Source organism: Moschus berezovskii, chromosome 11, assembly GCF_049115385.1.
Source record: "Moschus berezovskii isolate FMDL1 chromosome 11, NW_MosBer_1.0, whole genome shotgun sequence".
Taxonomy (NCBI): Eukaryota; Metazoa; Chordata; class Mammalia; order Artiodactyla; family Moschidae; genus Moschus; species Moschus berezovskii.
In genome coordinates, this window is record NC_142470.1 from 94,914,128 (window position 1) to 94,941,872 (window position 27,745).

The 27,745-nt window shown below is 45.3% G+C and overlaps 1 long non-coding RNA gene across 3 annotated transcripts in view; it reads right to left on the reverse strand.

Moving 5' to 3' along the window:
• Nucleotides 1-17,519: 17,519 nt before the first annotated feature.
• The window catches only part of LOC129539510 (uncharacterized), a 35,099-nt gene continuing 24,873 nt past the window's right edge, over nucleotides 17,520-27,745 (reverse strand). For 2 of the 3 annotated variants that reach the window (XR_016038698.1, XR_016038699.1), the window contains 2 exons: nucleotides 24,117-24,216; nucleotides 17,520-19,185 (listed from right to left, as the gene is read on the reverse strand). This is a non-coding gene — a long non-coding RNA (uncharacterized LOC129539510). Of the gene's footprint in view, nucleotides 19,186-22,667; nucleotides 23,198-24,116; nucleotides 24,217-27,745 lie in introns of those variants that run through there. The other variant, XR_016038700.1, reaches the window with a different exon arrangement.

The following is a 27,745-nucleotide window of genomic DNA, read 5'->3' on the forward strand; positions in this document are numbered from 1 at the left end:
CAGTAAGGAGACCACTGCAATAAAATTCAACTTTCTGTTGTTAAGGCGTCTTAAGTGATACGTGCCAAGTCGCTTCAGTCATGTCCAACTCTGTGCGACCCTGTGGACTATAGCCTGCCAGGCTCCTTTGTCCATGGGATTCTCCAGGCAAGAATACTGGAGTGGGTTGCTATGTCCTCCTCCAGGGAATCTTCTTGATCTAGGGATTGAACCAGCCTCTCTTAAGTCTCCTGCATTTGCGGGCAGGTTCTTTACCACTAGTGCTACCTGGGAAGCCAGTATCCCTTTATAAAATGGGATTTGAGATTCAAATGTACATGTAAGAGTTGGGTTCTCCTCTCTGCTTCCTACACTCATGAGGGTCTCAGACAAAGTGGGGAGGATCAGCAACATCAGACCAGGAGCTGTTCCTTCATTCATGGGAGATGCTCAGAGCAGAGAGCAGCTGATTCGGTGCCCCTCTCTGAGGGACTAAGTTTTCTTCTGGGAAGCCTCTCATACTTTGAAGAGGTCTGCCAAATCTGAGAAGCCTGGTACAAAACATATTCTAAACCAATATTTCCTGGAAGATAGAAAAGAGAGGAGGGAAGAGAGGAGGGAAAGAGAAAAGGAAGAAAGTTCAGATAATTGGATGGATGGATAGAAAATGGATGTGTGAAAGGATGGGTGGATGGGTGGGTGGATGGGTGGCAGATGGATGGATGCGCGAAAGAGAAATGAATGGAATAGGTGATGGCTAATCATGACTCAACTCTGAAATCCCAGCCTGTGGACTGGAATCTGTCTCTTGGAAGCCACTGCATTTTTCTTCAGCCTCCAACTGTAAAAGCATGAGTCAAGAGTGATTTTAAATCTTATCCAAATACGCCTAATGACTCCGGCCACAGGACTAGAAAGCTGACCTGGCCTTGCTGACTCTGAGTCAGTGGAGCTGGAGAACAGGTTGGTGTCAGGGACCAAGGTTGGAGGCGAAATGATCAGGACCAAGGAAATAACTCTACTGGCAGTGGCTTCCGATGCCTCTGATATCTGAGAGGGTCCCACCTCCCTGGCTGACCAGTTCATTGCACTTATAGGCCCCTTGCAGCTCCCTCTGCAGGCTGAGTAGGCCTCAAACTGGAGCTGTTTCTCTGACCAGTTGAAGGAACCAAAGAGGACTCTACCCTGTACTTTCCAAGTGCTGGGAAGGAAGCTGAGTCACAGGATAGAGTCCCTTTCAGTTTCGTTTCCTACCTCTCCAAATAGCACCCAGGCCTGCCCGACTGTCGGCTCTAAGCCTTGACGTTAGCTAACTCCCTGTCAGTCTCTGAACAGTGATAACCATGCCCACTCTCTTAAAGCTGCTCATCTAGTTGAAGAGCCTTGGTTCTACCAGGGCTCAGCAGGAGTGAAAATGTTCTGTTTCTGGGCTCTCCTTCTTGTTCCCCAGTCTAATCCCAGAGTCGCCTCAGCCTTTCTACTCCTGGTTCCTGGCCCCACAGCCTCACCCCAGGGCCTAGAGATAGAGAGGAATCCAGATTACTCAAGACCCTGGTAGAAAGTGCCCTTTGGGATCCTGGTCTCCTTCTGAGGCACTTGAGAGCGAGCAGCTACCACAGAACACTCACGAATGTCTGACCCTTTCCCTCTCTGTTGAAAACTTGATTTTCCTCAAACCTCTGCTGGTACATGGCATGAGTGATTGATGGAATGCCCATGTGCCCTACCAGTGGCCCCAGGAAAGGGTCCGGAAGCCTTGCCAAGATGGGACAGGACTCAGTGCAGAAGAAGGGACTGGGATTGGGGGCATCTGCTCAAGTGATGGAAATGGGAGCTGCAGGTAGATGTTCTGCTGATTGCTGGACAAAAAGGCTGATCCAGTATGAGGAAGCTGGGCAAGAAGCAACCACAATTCTGTGGGCCCTCTGGGGTTTCAGAGACAATTTCTTGTAAAAGCCTCGACCATGAGGAGTTTCATTTCCCATTTTGCAGGGAAGTTGCGGATCATGAGCTACATTCCTCTAATCATGCTTATCCGCAGGTATTTCCTGAAGTCTCCCTGGGTGCGCTGTCTCTCCTGGCCTGACAGCCCAGAGGAGAGAAGAGGAGGAGAAAAGACCAAGCAGAAGGCAGGTGCCCCAGCCTCACTTTCCAGCCAGGAAGGAGGGCTGTTCTCCTGGACACTCAGGAGATCCCTGCTCTTCCAAACAGAGGAGGAGTTTGGGGTCAGGTCTAGAGCAACCAAAAATCACTACAGTGATGAGAGACAGGAAGTCGGTGCTCACTTTTCTGTTTCCCCACTGCCATGCTCCCGGGGTTCTAAGATCTTCTCTGGATAAAAATGGAGGAAGGAAACACTTTGGTCACTTTCCCCTTCTCTGGTTGGGACTCTGCTTATGCATGGAGGTGGACTGTGGGCATAATCAATGGGAGTGGAAAAGAGACCCAGGCCATCTGACACATCCCAGCAGTGCTGACAGTCATCTCCAAGGTGTGGTGATCCGAGTCCTTCCATCCAAGGCACAGAGGAAACTAGAGTGGACAACAAACCAGGGAGAGGGGATGGGGGAATGGGGGGATGGAGGGGAGGGGAGAATGAAATGAGAAAGCAGATGGTTATGACAGCTGAGCAGACTGCACCATGGGCTTCACAGGGGACCCCTATATGTCATGTAATGAGGGATTTGACCAGCAGATCCCAGATGCCAAAGGATGTCATGCTATCCTCTGGACAGGCGCCCTGCGAACAGGGGATGGGACAGAGAAACCAAGAAGAAAGAAATGGAAGGAGGGCCCTTCATCCATCCTGTCCCCTAGAATGCTTGCTCCGCACCAGCTACAAGGAGAAAGCCAGCCATGAACCCTGCCCTCAGAAGCAGTGCTTCTCTTGGGGAAACATAGCATCTGTCATCGCAGGGAGAAGGGAAGAGTCTCTCAAGACTGGAAACGGCTGCAGACACTGCACAGGGCCTCCCCAGGTCCCCCTTGACCCTGGGAATGAGCTCCTCTTTTTTAGAACACTGGGTAGGGGCACTGTTTCTCTGGCACAGTGGCCACGGCTAGACCTCAGTAAGCAGGCAGTTCCCTCTGGTGCCATCATAAATAGTGTGGCACGGATACGGGTGAGCGGCCTGGCTGCTGGGAAGGATGACTGTGTTCCAGGCAGAGAAGGCTGCTCTCAGCTACCCAGGTCAAAGAGCCCTTGCCTGTGACTCTAGTGAGAAGGGCAAATTCACGACTGCTGCTGCTAAGTCACTTCAGTCGTGTCCGACTCTGTGCGACCCCATAGACGGCAGCCCACCAGGCTCCCCCGTCCCTGGGATTCTCCAGGCAAGAACACTGGAGTGGGTTGCCATTTCCTTCTCCAATGCATGAAAGTGAAAAGTGAAGTCGCTCAGTCGTGTCCGACTCTTAGCGACCCCATGGACTGCAGCCTACCAGGCTCCGCCATGCATGGGATTTTCCAGGCAGGAGTACTGGAGTAGGATGCCATTGCCTTCTCTGACAGGAAACCTATGAAGAGCCCTTGGGGAAAAGTATGCAAATCTTATTTTTGTATCTTTTAATTCTTTTTTAATGGTACTTATTATAGAAGATAAACCAGGTGAGCAAAAAGGAAAAAAAATTATCTACCAAATAGAAAATTAACATGGCTTTACGCACAGCTCACTCTTCGTATCTACATGTGTGTACGTATAGTCATTTACATCTACAGCCATGTTGTTGCTGCTGTTCTTTAGTCACTAAGTGTGTCTTTTGTGACCCCGTGGACTGTAGTCCACCAAGCTCCTCTGTCAATGGAATTCTGCAGGCAGGAATACTGGAGTGGGTTGCCCTTTCCTCCTCCAGGGGATCTTCCTGACCCAGAGATCGAACCCGAGTCTCTTATGTCTCTAGCATCGGCAGGCAGGTTCTTTACCACTAGCGCCACCTAAGAAACCCTAATCTATATCCATTGTGATACCCAACTATAACTGTGTATATATTTATATTATATTTATATAGTATAGTATATATAGACAGCTCATATGTCTTTTCCCCAGCATTCTTCCCATCTCCATTTCTGATACGAAGAGTTAGATCCCCCTCCTTTGGGAAGCTATGCCTCCTTCTCAACCGCTACAATGCTTGGCTCAGAGCCAGCGTCCATTGGCAGGTTGAGTTTTTAATCACAATTCATTATTCTGACATTGAGTCTTCTGTCTCCTGCTTCCACTTCTAAGGCCTCTTACACTGGGCCCACTCAGATAATCCAGGATAGTCTCCCTGTCTTAAAGCCAGCTTATTTTTTAATATATTTATTTGGGGGGTAAGGGCATGCAGCATGGCTTGCAGGATCTTAGTTCCCCAACCAGAGACTGAACCAACACACTAGGCAGTGAAAACGCCAAGTCCTAATCACCAGACTGCCAGGGAATTTCCAAAGCCAGCTCATTAGCAGTCTTAACTTCACTTTACCATGTAACTTAATATACACTTCACATTTCTGGGATTGGGATGTGGACATTTTTGTGGCCATTATTGTACTTACCAAGCTTCCTCCTTCTATTAAGTTCAGTTCAGTTCAGTCGCTCAGTCGTATCCAACTCTTTGCGACCCCATGAATCACAGCACGCCAGGCCTCCCTGTCCATCACCAACTCCCGGAGTTCACTCAAACTCATGTCCATCGAGTCGGTGATGCCATCCAGTCATCTCATTCTCTGTCGTCCCCGTCTCCTCCCACCCCCAATCCCTCCCAGCATCAGACTCTTTTCCAGTGAGTCAACTCTTCGCATGAGGTGGCCAAAGTATTGGAGTTTCAGCTTTAACATCAGTCCTTCCAATGAACACCCAGGATTGATCTCCTTTAGAATGGACTGGTTGGACCTCCTTGCAGTCCAAGGGACTCTCAAGAGTCTTCTCCAGCACCACAGTTCAAAAGCATCAATTCTTCAGCGATCAGCTTTCTTCACAGTCCAACTCTCACATCCATACATGACCACGGGAAAAACCATAGCCTTGACTAGATGGACCTTGGTTGGCAAAGTAATGTCTCTGCTTTTCAATATGTTATCTAGGTTGGTCATAACTTTCCTTCCAAGGAGTAAGTGTCTTTTAATTTCCTGGCTGCAATCAGCATCTGCAGTGATTTTGAAGCCCAAAAAAATAAAATGACACTGTTTCCACTGTTTCCCCATCTATTTCCCATGAAGTGATGGGACCAGATGCCATGATCTTTGTTTTCTGAATGTTGAGCTTCAAGCCAACTTTTTCACTCTCCTCTTTCACTTTCGTCAAGAGACTCTTTAGTTCCTCTTCACTTTCTGCCATAAGGGTGGTGTCACATGCATATCTGAGGCTATTGATATTTCTCCCAGCAATCTTGATTCCAGCTTGTGCTTCTTCCAGCCCAGCGTTCTTCATGATGTACTCTGCATATAAGTTAAATAAGCAGGTGACAATATACAGCCTTGACATACTCCTTTTTCTAATTGGAACCAGTCTGTTGTTCCATGTCCAGTTCAAACTGTCGCTTCCTGACCTGCATATAGTTAGGGTGGCCTTAATAGAACCATTCAGGAAGTTTGGTATTTATCCCTGTAGTTTGAGAGATAGAGTCTGGTACTTGACATGTGGATGAAAGGTCTAAGGCTTTCAGTGGGTGATAATAAATAAATAGTAGGTAAATAAACTGTGGTACTTCTAAACAATGAAATATTATTCAGCACCACAAAGAAATGAGCTATCATGTTACTGAAAGGAAAACAGATACATAAATCAATGAAACAGAAAAATGAGAGCCCAGAAATAAACTACACATATATGGACAATTAATTTATACAGAGAATCAAAGAACATACAAGAGAAAGAATGTGTGCTTAGTCACTCAGCTGTGTCCAACTCTTTGAGACCCCATGGACTGTAGGGGATTCTCCAGGCAATAATACTGGAGTGGGTTGCCACGCCCTCCTCCAGGGAATCTTCCCGACCCAGGGATCAAACCCAGGTCTCCCACATTACATGTGGATTCTTTACCATCTAAGCCACCAGGGAAGCCCAAGAATACTGAAGTGAGTAGTCTATCCCTTCTCCAGGGAATCGTCTCTTCAATAAATGATGCTGAGAAAACTGGACAGCCTCATGCTAAAGAAAAAGAAAGAAAGAAACTAGACCACTATTTCACACTACAGGGAAAAACCAACTGAAAATGGACTAAAAGACTTAACTGTAAGCCATAAAATTCCTAGAAGAAAACATAAGCAGTACACACTTTGACTTCAGTCTTAGCAATATATTTCCAGAAATGTTTCCTCAGACAAGGGAAACAAAAGCAAAAATAAACAAATGGAACTACCTCAAACTAAAAAACTTCTGCACAGCAAAGGAAATCATCAACAAAATGAAAAGATAGACAACCAAATGGGAAGAGATATTTGTACATGATATTTCTGATAAGGGGTTAATATCCAAAATATATAAAGAACTTACACAACCCAAAAACAATAACAGAAATCAACTTGGTTAAAAAAGATGGGTAGAGGAGCTGAACAGATGTTTTCCCAAACAAGACATACAGATGGACAACAGGCACATGAAAAGAAGTTCAGCATCGCTATTTGTCAGGGAGATGCAAAGCCAAACTACAGTGAGGCATCACTTCATACCTGCTAGAATGGCTTTCATCAAACAAAGCAAGAAATAACAAGTGTTGGTGAGGATGTGGAGAAAAGGGAACGCCCATATGCTATTGGCAGGAATGTAAATTAGAGCAGTTATTACAGAAAACAATGTAGAGATCCCTCCAAAAACCAAGAATAGAATAGCATGTGGCCCAGCTTTCCCACTACTGTGTATTTATCCAAAGAATTCAAAATCACAAATTCAAAAAGATATATGAGGACCTCCCTGGTGGTCCAGAGGTTAAGAATCCACCTGCCAAAGCAGGGGACACAGGTTTATCCCTGGTCCAGGAAGATCCCACACGCCACCAGGCGACTAAGCCTGCGTGCCACAACTACTGAGCCAGCACACCTAGAGCCCACGCTCTAGAAAAGCCACCGCAAGAAGAAGCCTGCATACCGCAACGAAGAGTAGCCCCCATTCTCTGCGGCTAGACAGAGCCCACACGCAGCAATTAAGACCCAGTACAGCCAACAATGAATAAATAAAAACAAAATTATAAAAAAGATATACACACCCCTATGTTCACGGTAGTATCATTTACAAAAGCCAAATTATGGAAACAACCTAATTGCCATCAATGGATAAAGAAGCTTCATGTGGCATACTACTCAGCCATATAAAAGATGAAACCTTGCTGTTTCCAACACCATAGATTACACTCAGTGAAATAAGTGTGAAATAAGTGAGACGGTGAAAGAGAAATGCAATATGATGTCACTCCTATGTGGGTGAAAAAACAATAAACCAAAGCAAAAAATAAATGAATAGACCAAACTAAAGGAAAACAAGGACACAGACAGATTCAGAGAATAGAACAGTGATTACCAGAGAGGAAGGGCCAGGAGGGAGGATGGAATGGGAAAGGGAGTCAACTGTATGGTGATGGATGGAAACTAAATTTTGAGTATTTTCATTCCCATAAAAAAGTGTATATTATTGTTAATGGATCCCTAGGATTCTAACTATAATGATTTATGCAACCAGTTCCTTGTTAATAAACAATCAGGATGCTTTCCATTGCTCAGCACTATGAACAGCCTTACAGAGAATATTCTTCAGTAACGTCTCTGTGCTGTATCCATAATTTTTCCTTGGGATAAATTCTTGCAAGCATAGTTGCTGGACCAAAACATATATCTTTTAACAAATAAGATTTATGATAAGTTTTGACAAATAATGCTCTAAAAAGATTTGTATATAATATTAATAGAACAGTTAATTTCCCCTGGACCCTCAACAGTGGGAATGAGTAATTCCTTTTTTTGGACCAATATAATAGTCAATTTTTATACTGCATTTTCTCGATCGCTAGTGAGACTACTGAAGCCCTCATGTGTTTTCTCAGACATGTTATTGTCTTTTGTGGATGGAGTTTATTATTATTGTCTTCATGATTTGTAAGCATGATTGAAATATTGAGGCTATTAAACCACTGTCATATGCTAAAAAAGAAAAAAAACTTAGCTATGATGAAGAGCCACCAGTTATGGCCATGAACAGAGAAAGGGCAAGAGGTGAAAGTGAACATGGCCTCAGCCTATGTGGAGAAAGAAGGAACATGCAGAAGGGAAGCCACAGAACCGAAGCTTTCCCCTTCACCACACGGACGAGGCATTAGCACTAGCAAATGTATCAACAGTCAGCACTAGTTAACTGGTCAGCAAAGAGGAACTGAAGAACTGTTATGATAACAACAGTGTAACTGTGGCACATATTTTATAGTTCATTCATCCATATTTCACACTGCTCCTGCCCAGGTCCCCTCCCCCAGCAGCGAGGGGGTATGGAATGAGAGCTGACCTTTCGCCTCCATGAATAATGCATAAATAACTTGTACAATAATCATTTAGTACTTGACCTCATGGATCCTGCTTGGCCATTGGAGTAAAGTTGACAGTAAGTAAAATCCAGCAAGTGTCCAGTTCTGTCTTAATGGGACTTTTTTGTGGTGCATGAACTACTCAAACCGGTGCCCAAACCCACAAAAAAGAACAAGACCTCCAAAAAACCAAAACTCCATGGTAATATCTCTAATACCACAAAGGGACATTTGTCCTCCACAAACTAAAATCATTAAGCCAAGAAATTATAAAATCCCAATTTATGGCCACATTCTCATAAATTGTAACACAGTTCACTTTATACACCAAGTTGGTTCCCTCCAACTTGCTTTTTCAATCTTAACTACAGGCTTCTTTTCCCAGATATTTTCATTCCGAAGGGCACTTATCAGAAAGTAAATAAGATAACTGCTCTCGGCAGCTATTTTGTACTTTTAGTTTCTTTTCCCATCTTACTGAGGCTACCAACTTCTTTTTCCCTCATTAAGCTCTCCAGCTGGCCCTTCAGCTGGGTCAGTCTCACCAAAAGAACTTAAAACTTTCATTTCCTTCCTGCTGCTCCCTAGAGATGTCCCTGAAACCGCTGCTTTGACCTAGAATGCTTAGAACGGGTGTATTTCTTCATATTTTTAATGGGAACATCCCCAGAGAAGTGGCTAACCTTGCCTATCATCCATCCATTCAGGCATCCATTTATCCATTCAGTGAAATGTATCAAGTGCCCTCCGTATGCCAAGCTCTGTGATGGATGCTGAGAACTCAGCTATGGTTCCTGCCCCGTCAGTTCAGTTCAGTTCAGTTCAGTCGCTCAGTTGTGTCCAACTCTTTGCAACCCCATGAATCACAGCACGCCAGGCCTCCCTGTCCATCACCAACTCCCGGAGTTCACTCAAACTCATGTCCATCGAGTCGGTGATGCCATCCAGCCATCTCATTCTCTGTTGTCCCCGTCTCCTCCCACCCCCAATCCCTCCCAGCATTAGACTCTTTTCCATTGAGTCAACTCGTCGCATGAGGTGGCCAAAGTACTGCAGTTTCAGCTTTAGCATCAGTCCTTCCAATGAACACCCAGGATCGATATCCCTTAGAATGGACTGGTTGGATCTCCTTGCAGTACAAGGGACTCTCAAGAGTCTTCTCCAACACCACAGTTCAAAAGCATCAATTCTTCGGCGATCAGCTTTCTTCACAGTCCAACTCTCACATCCATACATGACCACTGGAAAAACCATAGCCTTGACTAGACGGACCTTGGTTGGCAAAGTAATGTCTCTGCTTTTTAATATACTATCAAGGTTGATCATAACTTTCCTTTCAAGGAGTAAGCGTCTTTTAATTTCCTGGCTGCAATCAGCATCTGCAGTGATTTTGGAGCCCAAAAAAATAGTCTGACACTGTTTCCACTGTTTTTCCATCTATTTCCCATGAAGTGATGGGACCAGATGCCATGATCTTCGTTTTCTGAATGTTGAGCTTCAAGCCAACCTTTTCACTCTCCTCTTTCACTTTCATCAAGAGGCTTTTGAGTTCCTCTTCACTTTCTGCCATAAGGGTAGTGTCATCTGCATATCTGAGGTTATTGATATTTCTCCCAGTAATCTTGATTCCAGCTTGTGCTTCTTCCAGCCCAGCGTTCCTCATGATGTACTCTGCATATAAGTTAAATAAGCAAGGTGACAATATACAGCCTTGACGCACTCCTTTTCCTATTTGGAACCAGTCTGTTGTTCCATGTACAGTTCTGACTGTTGCTTCCTGACCTGCATTCAGGTTTCTCAAGAGGCAGGTCAGGTGGTCTGGTATTCCCATCTCTTTAAGAATGTTCCACAGTTTATTGTGATCCACACAGTCAAAGGCTTTGGCATAGTCAATGAAGCAGAAATAGATGCTCTTCTGGAACTCTCTCGCTTTCTCCATGATCCAGCGGATGTTGGCAATTTGATCTCTGGTGCCTCTGCCTTTACTAAAACCTGCTTGAACATCTGGGAGTTCACGGTTCACATATTGCTGAAGCCTGGCTTAGAGAATTATGAGCATGACTTTACTAACGTGTGAGATGAGTGCAATTGTGCGGTAGATTGAGCATTCTTTGGCATTCCCTTTCTTTGGGATTGGAATGAAGACTGACCTTTTCCAGTCCTGTGGCCACTGCTGAGTTTTCCAAATTTGCTGCCATATTGAGTGCAGCACTTTCACAGCATCATCTTTCAAGATTTGAAATAGCTCAACTGGAATTTCATCACCACCACTAGCTTTGTTCGTAGTGATGCTTTCTAAGGCCCACTTGACTTCACATTCCAAGATGTCTGGCTCTAGGTCAGTGATCACATTATCGTGACTATCTTGGTCATGAAGATCTTTTTTGTACAGTTCTGTGTATTCTTGCCACCTCTTCTTAATATCTTCTGCTTCTGTTAGGTCCATACCATTTCTGTCCTTTATCGAGCCCATCTTTGCATGAAATGTTCCCTTGGAATCTCTAATTTTCTTGAAGAGATCTCTTGCTTTTCCTATTCTGTTGTTTTCCTCTCTTTCTTTGCATTGATCACTGAGGAAGGCTTTCTTATCTCTCCTTGCTATTCTTTGGAACTCTGCATTCAGATGCTTATATCTTTCCTTTTCTCCTTTGCTTTTCGCGTCTCTTCTTTTCACAGCTATTTGTAAGGCCTCCTCAGACAGCCATTTTGCTTTTTTGCATTTCTTTTCCATGGGGATGGTCTTGGTCCCTGTCTCCTTTACAATGTCACGAACCTCCGTCCAGAGTTCATCAGGCACTCTATCTATCAGATCTAGTCCCTTAAATCTATTCCTCACTTCCACTGTATAATCATAAGGGATTAGATTTAGGTCATATCTGAATGGTCTAGTGGTTTTCCCTACTTTCTTCAATTTAAGTCTGAATTTGGCAATAAGGAGTTCATGATCTGAGCCACAGTCAGCTACCGGTGTAAAATCCTGAGTCCTGGGATGAAACTCTGGCTCTGCCACTCCCTAGTGGGGTAGGTGATCTGGGGACCCCCTCCATCACCTGTGCCAGTTCAAATCGAGTAAGATAATGCTGTGTGGAAACATCTTGCTTAGTGCCGTGTGACAAGAGCTGCCCACTCTGAAACACTGTACTTGACCACTTATATTCAGGATCTAAACAATACACAAACTAGTGAATATGACAAAAAAGAAGCAGACTCACAGATACAGAGAACAAGCCAGTGGTTACCAGTGGGGAGCAGGAAAGGGGGAGGGGCAATATAGGGGCAGGGGATTAAGAGGGACAAATCACTAGGCATAAAATCAGCTTCAAGGATATGTTGCACAACATGGGAAATACAGACAATAGTTCATAAATGGAGTATAGCTTTCAAGTATGGTGAATATACTGTACACCTGCAACTCATATAACATTGTACAGAAACTATACTTCAATAAAAAACATAATAAATAAGAAAATATACTTTAAAAAGTAAAAGAGTTGCCCAGTCTGGATGATTATTGAATGAAGATGACTGGCAACGTTTGTCCAGAGTTAAGGGTCTTGAACCAGAAATGGAAAAAGAAGACAGCCACCTTGTGGCCAAAAGAACCAACCTCAAGCCCCAGTAGCTTAACTGCTCTAGGGCTGCAAGGGTCTAGAGAAGGACGCACCCTGTCAGTCACACACATAGAAAAGAAAACACGTGCCCAGAGAATCAAAAACACACCCAGAACCTCTCACCAGAGCCAATCAGACTGAGAATGTGTGGTTTCAGAGACGCGGGAGAGTCTTCAAGGAAAATCTTGGGAGTCCTCTCACAGCCAGCCTCCCTGATGCTGCCCCATTTTCCACATCTTCACACTGAATCTAAGAGCAAGGGGTTGTGAAAGTGAAAGTCGCTCAGTTGCGTCCAACTCTTTGCAACCGCATGGACTATACAGTCCATGAAATTCTCCAGGCCAGGATACTGGAGTGGGCAGCCATTCCCTTCTCCAGGAGATCTGCCCAACCCAGGTCTCCTGCATTGCAGGCGGACTCTTTACCAGCTGAGCCACAAACATCCCAATAAATTGCTGTGCTGTGAAAGTCGCTCAGTCATGTCCACTTTGTGTGAGCCCTGCCAGGCTCTTCTGTCCATGGAATACTGGAGTGGGTAGCCATTCCCTTCTCCAGGAGATCTTCCTGACCCAGGAATAGAACTGGGGACTCCTGCACTGCCGGCGGATTCTTTACCAACTGAGCTACCAGGGAAGTCCTCCTTCCCAATAAATTCCTTTTCTGCTTAAATTACGTAAACATGGGCTATGTTTCCCATCAAGAACCCTGAGTATCATACCCATCAAAATAGCTCCTTTCTTCCTAAGATGGATCCAGTTTTCCCAAAGTGTTGCATAGAACACTAGTCCAGAAATATGTTTTGCCCAAAAAGGGTTCCAAAATTAAGTAAGTTTGGTAAATATCCCATGCTCTGTGGCTTTCTTAGAGATTCATGGTAACTGATCATATTAAAGATTCTGAGACACCCTGTGTTAAGAAAAGCTGTTTAACATTGTTCATACCGGAATTTCTATTACCATTTTTCTTTCACACTTACTTGATGGATGACACTTCTCACTCTGATAAACACTGCCCTGAAGCTATGAAAGGAAGATTCTGAAAGAGACTCCAGTTCCCTCAGATTTCCAAATTCTAGTTTGCTCTGAGGTCTTGTCACCTCCTCAATTACAGAAAGACTCATCAGCCCCTTCACAAGTGTCCATGCTAACCAGAGAATATCAGCACCGTTCTGTTGGCTAATCTGTACCTTCACCATTAATTTCAGATGCTTCCTGTGTTTGACGTTAATAAAGTGTCTTATTCTGGGGTCTGTTGAGGGCCTCTCTAGTCTGTTTCATTCACCTAAGAATTCTTTCAATATACCAAACTAATCATTTCTTCACACAATATTTTAAAATATGGCAGGCCCCCTTTATCAACATTTTTATTAATTAAACCTTTCTTAGCCATTCTTAATTTGTTCTTTCAAATTACCTTTTGGCAGGTTACAGAAACAAAGTCCTATTAAGAGTTTAAGCAACGCTGAATTTTAGTAAATTCAGTAATTTTAATAATGCTGTAAAATAGCTTAGGAAGATTTGGAATCCTTAAAAATAATCTTCATACTGAGATGTACATGAAGTTTCTCTATTCTCTTTATATCTGTCAGTGAACATTTTTCAGTTTTAATGGAAGTCCCAACTTTCTTTTAGAGAAGAAAGAATTATTATTTGCACGACATCATTTTTTTTAAACTATGAAATCTGAAAGAAGCATTTGGAAGAGTTATCTAAATTGAAAAGAGAGTTTAAAGATCATATGGACAAAAATAATCCACATGAATAACTTTCCTGTATACCAAAAATAACCCATTGAAAATATGGATATGCAGTAGAATTGAGAGCATTCCAGATATATTTAGGAACAGAATTAACAGAGCTGGGTAATGGGTTTGGTATAGAGTGTGGCAGGATTAAAGAAAATTTTCAGAATGCTGTATGGCTTGCTTATGCCCTACCAACACTCTCCAGGAGAATCATGTTGGATTGTATAATCTCATTGCAATTTTAGAGTCCAAACTGTTGCCTCCAGATAACACTTTTCAAAGTTCTCGGCATTCCTACTTTCAGCACTGCTGGTGTGACCTTAGGCTACTTTCGTTCATTTGTCTTTTTCATTTTGGCTGGGTGACAGTGGGTCTGGTTACCTATGCAGCGCCTAGAAAACCATAAGTTTCTTTGTGACTATCTCTCACTCCTTTCTGGGTGTTAGATGAATTAGGAGGAAAAGATCATTTACTGGAACTAAGAAAGATCATCTGCTTGGAACTGAATACAGAAAACTTGAAGGCAGTTGAGTATTTACAATAGCATAGAGGAGAATGGGAGTTGGACTACAAGAAAAGCTGAGCACTGCAGAGTTGATGCTTTCTCATTTGGTGCTAGAGCAGACTCTTGAGGGTCCCTTGGACAGCAAGGAGATCAAACCAGTCAATCCTAAAGGAAATCAACCCTGAATACTCATTGGAAAGACTGATGCTGAAGCTAAAGCTTCAATACTTTGGCCACCTGACACAAAGAGCCAGCTCATTGGGAAAAAAAAAAACCCTGATGCTGGGAAAGATTGACGGCAAAAGGAAAAGGGTGGCAGAGGATGAGATGGGTTAGACAGCATTACCAACTCAATGGACATGAGTTTGCGCAAACTCTGGGAGTTAGTGAAGGACAGGGAAGCCTGGCGTGTTGCAGTCCACAGGGTGGCAAAGATTTGGACACAACTTAGTGAGTGAACAACAGAGGAGAATGAAAGAGGAAATTCGTCAAAGACAAGGAAATGGAGCAGGAAGCTCTGAGACCACATACTCATAGCAGCCTGTGATCCAAAGTGATTCTGTGAATTTCACATGCTCTCAGACCCTTTGAATAAGGAACTTACACATGGAGGCAGGCAAGGAAATGCCAAAGGCCCTTCTCTGGACTAACTTAAAGCCTTGCAAGTATGCACTCAGAAAAAAATATATATGTATTAGTGTAAATATTGTTTTCAGGGCATCAAACTATTGAGTGACAATCAATTAGAATAGTGGACTTTTAAGGGTTAAAGGTTAGGGCTTCCCTGGTGGCTTAGTGGTAAAGAATCCACTTGCCATTGCAGGAAACACGGTTTGATCCCTGACCCAGGAGGCTCCCACACACCTCAGAGCAACTAAGCCAGTACACCACAACTGAGCCTGAGTTCTAGAGCCCACGTGCAGCAACTGCTGAAGCCTGTGTGCCCTAGAGCCCATGTTCCATAAGAAAAAGCCCCGCAATGAGAAGCCCGCGCACCACAGCTTAAGAGTAGTCTCCGCCTACCGCAACTAGAGAAAAAGCCTGCATAGCCACCAGACCCAGCATGGCCAAAAATAAATAAATAAATAAAAATAGAATTATTTTTTTAAAAAGAGTTAAAAGTTACACTTCACAATACATAACAATCTCTGAAGTCCAGCGTCTTAAAAGACTCCTGTGTTACATGAAAACAGCATTATACACTTTCAACAAGTCTTCTCACTGGCAGGAAGAAAAATCCAATGCTCTTTGTGAATATTCTCAATACACCTGTTTATCAGGACTCACTTTAACTAGGTCTGCTTTCCTGTAGTTTTGTAGGAGGGAATATTGTCTCCTTAAATTTCCAAGATCTTTATTTTATGAGCATCATGGTCAAAGTTAAACCTATTGTCAAGGTTAAGTTCATTAGCCCAGGAGAAGAGGAAAGTCCTAAGAAACTTCAATATTGAGGGGAAGAGAGTCAAAGAGAATTTCAAATGAAGAGAATACACAATGTTGTGCTCACAGATGTTCAACAACTGATCCTCTGGTTATAAAAGAGAAACTCTCTTATATAATATTTGCCAGTTACTTTTGTAGATTGTTGTTGGACTGCAAGGAGATCAAATTAATCAATCCTAAAGGACATGAACCCTGAATATTCATTGGAAGGACTGTTGCTGAAGCTGAAGCGCCAATACTTTGGCCACCTGATGTGATGAGCTGACTCATTGGAAAAGACCCTGATGCTGGGAAAGATTGAAAACAAAAGGAGAAGGGGACGACAGAGGATGAGATGGTTAGATAGCATCATCGACTCGATGGACATGAATTTGAGCAAACTCTGGGAGATAGTGAAGGACAGAGAAGATTGGCGGGCTGCAGTCCATGGGGTTGCAAAGAGTCAGACAATGTGTCAGTCATTAGTCATTAAGTTGAGACTTAATGACTGAAAATTAACACCGCTACCTTAGCCAATTTCATGTTGCTATCATGATGTCACTGAATGCAGAACTGCGAAGATAGGCACACAGTAGGCTCTTGCGAGCCAGTAAGGTCCAGTGCCCGCACATCACTAAGAGACAACAGTGTTTTCTTACTATGGCCCCAATCTATCCAATTATGTGGTTTTCTCTAACCTTGCTTTCCAGGAAGGAAAAGAGGGGATTCAGATGTAGGTCTGGCAGAACATCAGGGGTACTGTTCAATGTCACCAGGGAGACGCAGAGTGGGGAAAAGATGCAAAGACTCAGTACAAAATAGAGGAAACAAGTCCCCTTTCCTCTTGGACATTCTCTATTCTTAGAATGTATTTGTCCATTTATACCAATTTCCACCAACAATGTGCTATTGCTTGTTTTAAGTTCTCTGTAAATTCCAGAAAGAACCATTTCTCTTCCCTGGCTGCACCTCCCCCTACCCTGACCACACTGCCTGATGTGGGCACCTCTCCCTTTCCTTGGTGTGAGTCCGGTCACCGACGGTGACCTGATGGGGAAATCCCCTGGTTCCAGGGACAAGAACTATGAGGGCCCCATGTCTGGTCACCAGAGAGACGGGTGAGGGAACAGCTACACACTACAAGAAACAAAAACCCTTTCTGTGGGTGTGGTGACTTCAGGGGCCTGGGGACATCTCTGGAATGTACGGGAAGAAATGAGATGCATAATGGGATTTTAAAACATAACATTCCTGTAACTCTTGTAATTCAGTCATTCGTGTGCCTCCTTCATGAGGATTCAGTATGGCTGTGGTGCTGTTATCCCTCTGATAGGAACTCTAACTCTGTGTAAAGCCCCAAAGTTCTGTTACTTATTTTTATTTTATATTGTACTATATTTCATTTACAGTGTTGTGTTTGTTTCAGGTGTATAGAAAAGTGATACAGTCATATATATATATATATGAATTAACAAAAGCAGTTCCCATCTTTTGATGGGGTGCTCATGGTTTATAACATAAATGGCATTATTTTGAGAGAGGGATAACTTAGGTATGGCATTGGGTTTTTTTTTTTTTTCTTTTTGCAGACTGAGGCAGTTGTAAAATAACTTGATGTAGCTTTTTACAACTCTGTATTCTATAGTATTTTTTAATTTGGTGAAATTTTAACTGTTAATGTTTTTGGCATTGTGCTTTGTACCACTTATTAAATAAAAATTTAAAAAAATAAAATAAATTATATTGAAAAATAAAATAAAACATAAATCTGACCAAGTCTGTTGCTTCAAAGGGATTCTCCCTTGATGCCCATTACCCTTAAAAGAAAATAAAAAATCTTTATCATCTTTAACAGAACCATTTAAGATCTGATATTTGTCTGTCTCTGCACTCCCAGCTCTCACCATTCCTTCGTCCAGCCGTCTTTATGTTTTGAAACATGTCAAACCTGTTTATTCCATTTGGACTTGAATTGTATATGTTGATATGTATGCATAATATGTATATGTGTGTGCGTGTACTCAGTCGTGTCCAACTCTGAGACCCCCTGGACTGTGACTCGCCAGGCTCTTCTGTCTGTGGGATTCTCCAGGCAGGAATACTGAAGGGGGTTGTCATTTCCTTCTCCAAGGGACCTTCCCAACCCAGGGATCGAACCCTCATCTGTTGCATTTCCTGCATTGGCAGGCAGACTCTTTGTCACTGCACCACCTGGGAAAGCCAAGTAAGTATGTACACATACACATTTTTTCTTGCTGGACCATCTGAAAGTAAATTTCAGCCTTGTACTATCATTTAATATTTCAGCACTTATCTCCTAAACACAAATACAATCTCTCTATAATCAATCCACCATTGCCACACCCAAGGAATATAGCATGGCTGCAATATCTAAGCTGTACATGAATGTCTAAAATAAAAAGTCCCTTGTACGGGGGAGTTTCCTGACTCTTGGATCCAGTTAAGTTTGGTTCGTTGTGTTTGACTGTCATGTCTCTGTAGTTTCCTGTAACATACAATAGCCTCACCACCCCCACCATCACTCACACACCTCTTTTGATCGTTCATGCCATTAACATCATAGAGAGTTCAGGACACTTGCTTATAGAACACCACCAATTCTGGATGTGTCAGATTGTTTCCTCATGATTATATTCGAGTTATGGCTTTCTTTTTTTAAAAAAATACTGTTAGTACAACTTGACAGCCCCTCATGGGGAGGATGTTGAGAGGTGACTGAACCAGGAACCCAGGACGTGTGCATCAGCTGTGTGGCCTAGCCTGGCCTGCAGGTGTTCTCTGCAGGGCTCCACAACCCTGAAGCTGCTCCTAAACCCTCCCAGCTGGAACTAAAGAATTTTCTGGGCCAATAAGTGCTCTGGAGCTCCTGGGGCCAAGTGTTTATGGTCTTCTGACAGTGATACCTGAGCCCTGGGGCAAACATGTCTTGATGGAGGACATAGAAAGTATGAAACAGCTCTATACAGAAGACCATGTTCTGGGGACCCCTCACCAAGACCAAGAAGATGCCCCGTTATTAGGTGGAGAGATTATTTCTTGCCAGTGTCGGCCCTGGGTGTATGTGTAAGGTCTCCTTGTGAGACCACGAGCCAGATATGTCACATGCCTGTGATGCCAACCGCACCCAGCTGGTGTGCAGAGGATGATGCCTTCAGTGTGGCCTCCGAGGGGTGCGGCTCCGGTCCACTGAGATGGCCCAGGAGCTTCTAGTGGTGTCTTTAGCCATCCAGGAATTTGGCGAGGCCTAGTTCAAGACTAAAGTGGTTGAATGAAGTCTTCTACTGCTGGTCAAGACAGAGTAACAGAGTCCACGTTTACTCTCCTGCCTCTCCTGAGGAGAACGGGTAGGGGGTGGCCAGAGAATACTCAGGAAACACCAGTCTTTAAAACACTGGACATCAGGCAACGAAGGATGTTATCTGCAAGATGAAAGAAACAAGTGAAGTGAGCCTAAGATTGCCCCAATTTACTGTCTTGAGAGTTTCCACAGCACAGGGAGGAAGAACAGGCAGAGCCAGGCAGACTCGCTGGGTTGAGGAAACGGAGCTGAGAGTTCAGCAAGACTGAGGCCGCCAGAGTTCACAGCACAGAGCACAGAGGCGAGGGCTGCACACAGAGCTCCCAAGGCCTGCAGACCAACGACCCCTGCAGCACCCAGCAGAGCACTAATCACGCGCGCACGAGGGAAGCCCCCGAGGCTAGGGAGAGACCCCGAGAAAGGATTAGGGGGAAAAGTGGGTGGTGCTCACACAAAACCTGTAACAGTGCCTGTTTCTGCCAGCCAGGCCGAAAAACTCGTAATTCATGGGGCCCTGGGGAGAGTTCTCAGGAAGCTGTGGTCTGAGCTGTAGCGGATACCCAGCCCAAGACTGGACACGTCTCTGGACCTGCCTCAAAAAGCACGACAGATAAATCTGAAAGGACCTGTTACCCAATAATACTGCACCCCCAGAATGAAGCAAAGAAGACTCTGCTGCTGCTGCTGCTAAGTCACTTCAGTCGTGTCCGACTCTGTGTGACCCCATAGACGGAAGCCCACCAGGCTCCCCCATCCCTGGGATTCTCCAGGCAAGAACACTGGAGTGGGTTGCCATTTCCTTCTCCAATATGTGAAAGTGGAAAGTGAAAAGTGAAAGTGAAGTCGCTCAGTCGTGTCCGACCCTTAGCGACCCCACGGACTGCAGCCTACCAGGCTCCTCCATCCATGGGATTTTCTAGGCAATAGTACTGGAGTGGCTTGCCAAAGAAGACTCACAAGTATGTAAAAATATCCACTGTCCACAAAAGAAAAATTCATAATGCCCAGAATCTAATCAAAGACTACTAGGCGTGCAGAGAGGCAGAAAAACCAAACCCATCATGAGGAGAATAATCAACCCACTTAAATCAACCCAGAATTGATATAGCCCTTATAATTAGCAGAGGCAGACATTAAAACAGACATGTAACTGTATTCCATATGTTTGAAAAATGAAGTAGAAGGAATTCCCTGGTGTCTAGTGGTTAGGATTCCATGCTTCCACTGCAGGGGACTTGGGTTTAATTCCTGATTGGTGAACTAAGATCCCGTAAGCCACAAGACTTGGCCAAAAAAAAAAAAACATGAAGTAAAGACTCAAATCAAACTTCTAGAGATGAAAACTCTAATGTCAAAGATTTAAACAAGCAAACACACATGCACGCATGCACGCACACACACAAAAAAATGAGATGGGATTAACAAAGATTGAACACTGCAGAAGTAAACCTGAAAGCATACCAACAGAATCCCAAATAAAGTAGATAGAAAAAAGAATTTCAAGAAATGAGAAGAGCATTGGTAGATATTAAACTTTAAACAGCCACCTGGATTTCCTAAGGAGAGTGGGAAAAAAAATTTGAAGAAAAATAGCTGAGACCTTAAAACTATAACCCACAGGTCTAAGTTCAACAAACCCCAAGCATAAGAAACAGGAAGAAAGCTACACCAAGGCACATTAGAGTCAAATTGCTCAAATTAGCATGATCAACATTATCAAGGGTTTTAAATATATCTTAGCCAAGGTGAAGATCCTTCCAAGATGCCTGTCAGGACAGCAGAGGAAGCCCTGGGGAGAAGTGAAAGAGATGACAGCATCCATGTAGACATGCCAGCCAGGTCACCACCAGGCAGTGGTGACAGGCAGTGTTCTATTTGGCCAGCTGGGCCCCTGGTGTGGCCAATGCTTTTACCAATACTTACTGTGTGACAGGAGCCCCACCCACTGTGCCCAGCCTTGTGCCCTACGTGTACTTTGTCATGAAAATCGTCTTTCGGTCTTATGTACTGTTTAGGACATGTCCAATTTGCATTGAGAGCCTACCACACATTATTACATGGCCTCATCCATCCAAGGGCTTCCCTTGTGGCTCAGCTGTTAAAGAATCCACCTGCAGTGCGGGATTGGGTTTGATCCCTGGATTGGGAAGAGCCCCTGGAGAAGGGAAAGGCTACCCACTCTAGTATTCTGGCCTGGAGAATTCCATGGACGGTATAGTCCATGGGGTCACAAAGAGTTGGACATGGCTGAGCAACTTTCACTTTCACTTTTATCCATCCAAAACAACCTCTCAAAGCGGGACCCACTTAGGTCCCCTTGAAGAAGTAAGGAAACTGAAGCAGAGTCCCAGTGGTCTGCCCAGGATAACAGATAATATGTGACAGAGCAAAGGTTCAAACACAGCCTGAGTCTGAAATCAATGATTTTCCTGGCAAAGACAGTAGGTGAAGCATAATAAGCCTTCAACTCTAAGTTCTATAAGCTCTGTAAGCCATTCCAATAAATATGTTAAATGAATAAGCAGTTCTGACATTAGACAAGCTTTGTTCAGATCTTGGCTCCAATTTCCCGGCTTTATGACATCAGAGCAAGTCATCTTAGCCAGGTGGGATTAATAATCAATAGTACCTATCTCCTGGACTTTAAAGCTTCACTGTGGAGACTGTAAAAATGACTAGCAGTGTCTATCACAATAGACATTCAATAAATGTGTTAAAAATTAAAATAAGTGAATAACTGAAGCTAGTGATGTCTCCCTGCTACCCATCATGGCTTTCCTCTTGTGGGAGAATTTCGGCCCTTCCCGGTTCTCTGCTTTCCCAGAAATTGAGGCTACTTGAGTCCTGTCTTTGCTGTGAGGCCACAAAAGGGAAGCTGACCGTGGGGAAGGAGAGGCTGGGGAAGGGGTGCAGACACCACTGACAACTCCCTCTCTGTCTCTCATACACCTACCACCCAAAATGAGGCAGTTTGGGAGGGTGACTGACATCCCAAGAGCAGCGAACAAGGGGAAGCTGCGGACAGCATCCCTGCCCTTCATGCGCTGCGGATGCCATTCGGAGCCATGGCCATCACAGACCAGCTGTCTCACAGAACGGAGGATCTCCCAACTCTAGAGGTCCCAGTGCAGGAGGCTGGAGGGCAGACCTCTGTTCTGGGGTACCAAGTACCTCAAAGGCCTCCCCCGATCCCCGTCACCCCTCACTGCCAGCAACTCAGAAAGGAAGAGTCCGAACGGGGGTCCCCATTCTTTTTTATATTTATCTATTTACTTGGCTTCGTCAAGTCTAGGTTGCAGCACATTGGATCTCTGTTGCATCATGAGGGATCTTTCACACAGTCCACGGACTGGCTAGTTGTGGTGCACAGACTCAGTAGTTGCAGCTCTCGGGCTTAGCTGCTCCTCAGCATGTGGGATCCCAGTCCCCCAACCAGCGATCGAACGCAAGTCCCTTGCATTGCGAGGCAGATTCTTAACTCCTGGACCACCAGGGAAGCCCCAGGGGGTTCCCACTCTTGAGCAAGGGGAGTAGGTTAGTATGAGTCCTCCAAGAGGTAGATGTCAAAACAAAACGAAACAAGCAATAAATTTATTAGGGGAAATGCCTGTGGGGGAAAATCTGGAGGAGCTGGAAGAGGCTGAGGAGCCGTAAGACCCCAGTGAAGTAGAGAAGAGGGGAGGTTGGGGGAAACTATCCCAGGACGCTGGTCATCCAAGAGTGTCTGGCAAAGCCAATGGGCAATCCTGGAGCCAGTGACCAATCAAAGGAGACTCACATCTCTCAGGCATCCCCTTGGGATCCTGCCTTTGACTGGGAGCCACGGTGGGAAGCACAGCCTCAACACTAAGGAGGTGACAGATTCAGAGTGCAGCAGCTGAGGACCTCCATCAATCACCCTCCTGGAGTTGAAGATCTGACAGGCGCACTTTCAAGACCGCCATGGGCCAGGTCTAGCAGAGTGGAGGTTAAGGAGGAAAAGGAGTAAAGTGGGTCTCGCAGAAACCTTCAAGGGCATGAAATTTCTCTGAAGGTTGCTGTGAGCTTCTCACCAAGCTGGTGACTCAAAGCTTTCTGCCAAATTAGGATACCTCCTCCTTCTTCTTGAAGGTCTCATTTGTTTCAGATTCATGCTGCATGCAACAAAATGAGAAAAAGAAAGAGGAAAGATGATCGTTCCAGAAAGGACCTATGGTCAGCTCACCTAGCTCTCTGCCTGCAGGCCAGCAAGATGTTGCTGTGGCTATGTCCGGTGCAGGACAGACCCAGGTGTATGGAGTCCATATTCCCCAGCAGACCACAAGCACTTGACCAGGAAGCTCAGTCAGACGGTTGCCACCCACCCTCAACTAGGATCTATACCCTGGATGGGGAGAAGAGCCTCAAGAAAACCTACAAAAGACCTTTTTCCTCCAAATTCATCCCAACTGCTGCTGGATTGTTCTTGAGGTCAGCAGCATCCTCCTCTCATGATCTTCCCCCTTCTCAGCACTCCTTCCTTCCTATTCCTCTGCATCCCCAGCTGGACCCAGCACTAAGGTAGCACCTGCTAAGATGCTTAACCAAAGACCCAGATCCTCCCCAGTGGGCTCCCCCAGAGCTGCAGGGGAGCAGACAACCACGAGCAGAGAAGGACTGAGAGAGAAAAGCTGTGTCCCAAAGGGAGGCACGTAGCTTGGGAGCACTTTCAGGAAGGAGCAGGGAGACCTGACCAGACTCCTCCTCCTGAGTGTGGCCCCTTCCTGGTCTGCTGTACCCTGTACTGGGCTGCTCTGAGGAGTCCCCCACCCTAGTTCCCATTCCAAGATTAGAAAGACCAACAGGATCGTTTGCCTGTGGCTCTGCTCTCTCTGAAGGGCTGAGTGGGGTGTCCACAGGGCTAGGAGGCAAGGTACTCACTAGGACACCCAGCAGCCACTGCCAGGAGATGCCCCACCGGGCAGGCCCCGTCCCCATCCCCTGCATCCCTAGTCAGCCACACGTGGGCAATGCACAAGTGGAATGGTGCATCTCCACTGAGCAGAACATCACCAGATCCCCCAACCCACTTACCGCGCACCTAGTTCTTCTTCCAGTGAAACAAGGCGGAGCGAAGGCTCCAGGTGACGCTGTCTTCTGGAGCATGCTGGCAGAACAGCCGCCTTAGGAGGCACTGGGGGCAGAGAACAGAGGATGAGAGGGAAGATATCTGACTACAGCTCACCTGGCTTCTTTCCGTTCTGCTGCTCCTCACTCACAAACCCCCACACGCAAACTGGTGCCAGGCCAGGAGACCACCCTGGATCCCTAGCCATGAGCAAGTCTCCATGTCCATCACCCTTGGAGAAGACCTAAATTCATTTTTAAATCTAAATCAGACCATGACACTCCCCTGATTAAAGTTCTCCCATAATTCTCCATCCGTCATAAGATAAAGTCTACAAAAAATAGACTCAAGGACCCCAAAAGGCCTGTGGCTGTCGGCCGCCCCTCAGCAGACCCTGAACTCAGTGCTGTATTAGTGCTGTCCTGGCTAATGAACACTTTAATCAAAACCACCAATAAATGCTTACTTTATGCTCCTCCTGCTCCAGTTTGAAAGGCAAGGAACAGGCAATGCATTTAGAATGATGTACAGCAGATGACTCATTGGAAAAGTCCCTGATGATGGGAAAGATTGAGGGCAGGAGAAGAGGGCGTCAGAAGATGAGATGGCTGGACAGCATCACCGATGCAATGAACATGAACTTGGGAAAACTCTGGGCGATGGTGAGGGACAGGGAGGCCTGGCGTGCTGCAGTCCACAGGGTTGCAAGGAGTCAGACATGACTGGACGACTGAACGACAGACGTTGGTGCAGACGTAAGGACACCGGACAGTGCTGGAGCTGCAGTCTTGGCTTCCTCATGCTGTGTGAATTTGGACAAGTCACCTAACCTCCCAGTGCTTTAATTCCCTTCTGTATAATGGGAGCTAAGATATCATCTACCTCACAGGGTTGTTGTGAGGGTTAATACACATTTTGAGAATGTCTGGCACGTGGTAAACAAGTATCGGGTATTATTAAGTAAATTGAGATACACAGACTTGACTTCTCAGCCTGAATTTGATTGCATCCAGCCCTAGATTTCTCCCCAAGCTGTGATCCACTACTCTGCCCGCACAACTACATACCCCATCTCCATCACTTTTTTCTTTTTTTGGTCATACTCCGGAAAGAAAAACTTTAGCTCTACTTTTGCAGGGCACAGACATCCACAAGCTTGATCTTTCCCCGCCCGAATGCACACTCAGGCTCACATATTGGTCCATCCATTTCTTGTGTTTCTTTCAAACATCTGGTCATTAAACAAAAATCACATCTCTATAAAGTTCACTTCTCATTAGTCAACAGAAGAGCATGGAATCAGGCTCCAGAGGGCCCTGCCACTGATACTCCTTTGTGTTATCACAATTACACCCAGGCTCACTCCTCCAGTGACCCATAGATGGCACTGTTACCTTTGGCTGGGCACAGCAGGACTATCTGCTGTTTAGAGTAGTATCTTAAGTGTGAATCTGGTCCTCCTTGCAATTCTATGAGGCTGAGTGATAGATATGATGAAATGCTGGCTTTCCAGGGATTCCAGACCCCCTCAATAAATGTGGCCAGTAATTCTATTAATCCCAAACCTCCCCTCCCTTCCTAAGGGTGTAAATGGATTAAGACATCAGTAAAAGGATAGGGCTGCCAGATTCTTTGAACAGAGAGACAAATGCTGGCTTCATGGGAGACAAATAGCTGCTGGCCTTATCCCCAAGGAGAAGACACAGAGGATCAGTCTTGGTTTTTGGGACCTAGCCAGAATGGAGGTGGCTTCTTTCCCACCAACTGTTGAAAGCACCAATCCCTGGCAAGTTCAGTCCTGAGAATCTAGAACCTCTAGAAACAAAGCACCAGGGCATCCTGTTGTGAGGATGTCCCCCAAAATGTGAGTCAGGTGGCAATGGGACTACACACATCCTTGCTCCACCAAAGCTGTTCTTGTCAAGGTCACAGTGAAAAACTGCCCCATTTGTTTTTGTTATGGTCTGAATGTTGATGTCCCCCAAAACCTAAATGTTGAAATCCTAAGCCCCAGTGTTATGTTCTTAGCAGGTGGGCCCTTTGGGAGGCAACTGGGTCATGGGGGTGGAGCCCCCATGAAAGGAATTAGTGCCCTTATTAGAAGAAACATGCAAGATGATTCCCCTCTCCACCATGTGAGGGCACAAAGAAACAACAGCTGTCTGTCAACAGGAAGAGGGCCTCTGCAGAACCTGACCATGCTGGTACCCTTGTCTCAGCCTCCCAGGCCTCAAATAAATGTCCACTGGTTTTCTGTTACAGTAACCTTAACAAAGGCAGCTTTGCAGCACTCCTTCTTGCCCCCGCCCTGCCCCCACCCCCTTTAAACTCCCTGTGCCCTTGGGCTTTGTGGCGCCAAGTACTTCTGGTTTTCTCCTGCTTCCCTGGCTGCTCCTACACAGAAGCCTTCATGACTCTCTCTCCTTCACCTTTTCCCTCTTGTGGGTCTTCCTTGTAGGTCTAATCTTGATGCTCTTCCCTGCTCTCCACACAAATCCTCCCTGAGTAAACCTCCTCTCTTCTCCCCTCACTCCCGACTCTAAGTCTGAATCAGCTAGCCAGACTCTGAATGCAGCCACCATGGTTCCCTTCGCTTACTCATCACGCAGACCCTCTGAAGGCAGTAAAACCTGAATCAAACCTCAGCATCTGTCTACCGCGGTTCCTGTCCCCGCCCCAGCCACCGAGTCTGCCCTTGCCCTTATGTCCCACATGTCACCTACACCAGAAACCTGAGCACCACCCTTGACTCCTCTATTAGTTTTCTAGGGCTGCTAGAATTAAGTACCACTAACTGGGTGACTTAAAACAACAGAATCTTTTTATCTCACAGTTCTGGAGGCCAGAAATCTGAAATCAAATGTTGGCAGGGCCCCTCCCTCCAAAGGCTCTGAGGGCAAGATCCTTCCTTATCTATTCCAGCTTCTTGTGGCTCCACATGTTCCCCAGCTCATGGCAACATCACTTCAACCTCTGCTGTCAGTCTACTCATGGCCTTCTTCTCTGCCTCTCTGTGTTGTTTTCTCTTATAGGCAATCTTTCTCACTGGATTTAAGGCCACCCTAAATTCAGGGTGATTTGTCTTGATCCTTGACTTAACTACATCTGCAAAGATCTCATTTCCAAAGAAACTCACATTCTGAGGTTGAGGGTGGTCATGAATTTGGAAGGGACGTTATTCAACTCACTAATATTCCTCCACTCCTCCATTCCTCCCACATTCTAAGTTAATTCTACCTGCTTCACACAATGGACCCACTCACATCTATTCATCCACAAGGTCAGGCCACCACCTCCTGGGTCATAGCATCTGGTCCAGGTCTCCAGGCCTCCAGCACTGCTTTCTATCCACTCCCTATACAGCAGCCAGAACAGATCAAGTCCTGCTCCTTACCTCACAGCTTTCAACACACATACACACACTCTGCACACATTGCCTGGGCCCCAGGTCTCTGGAGATGCTGTTCCCTCTGCCTGAAATGCCTCTTAGCCCTACCTCACTGCCCCACTTCGCCACCTCACTGAATCATCCAAATCTCAGGTTAGACACGATGCCTCTGCTTAGATAGTTCTAATCCTCACCAGGGCAGATTCC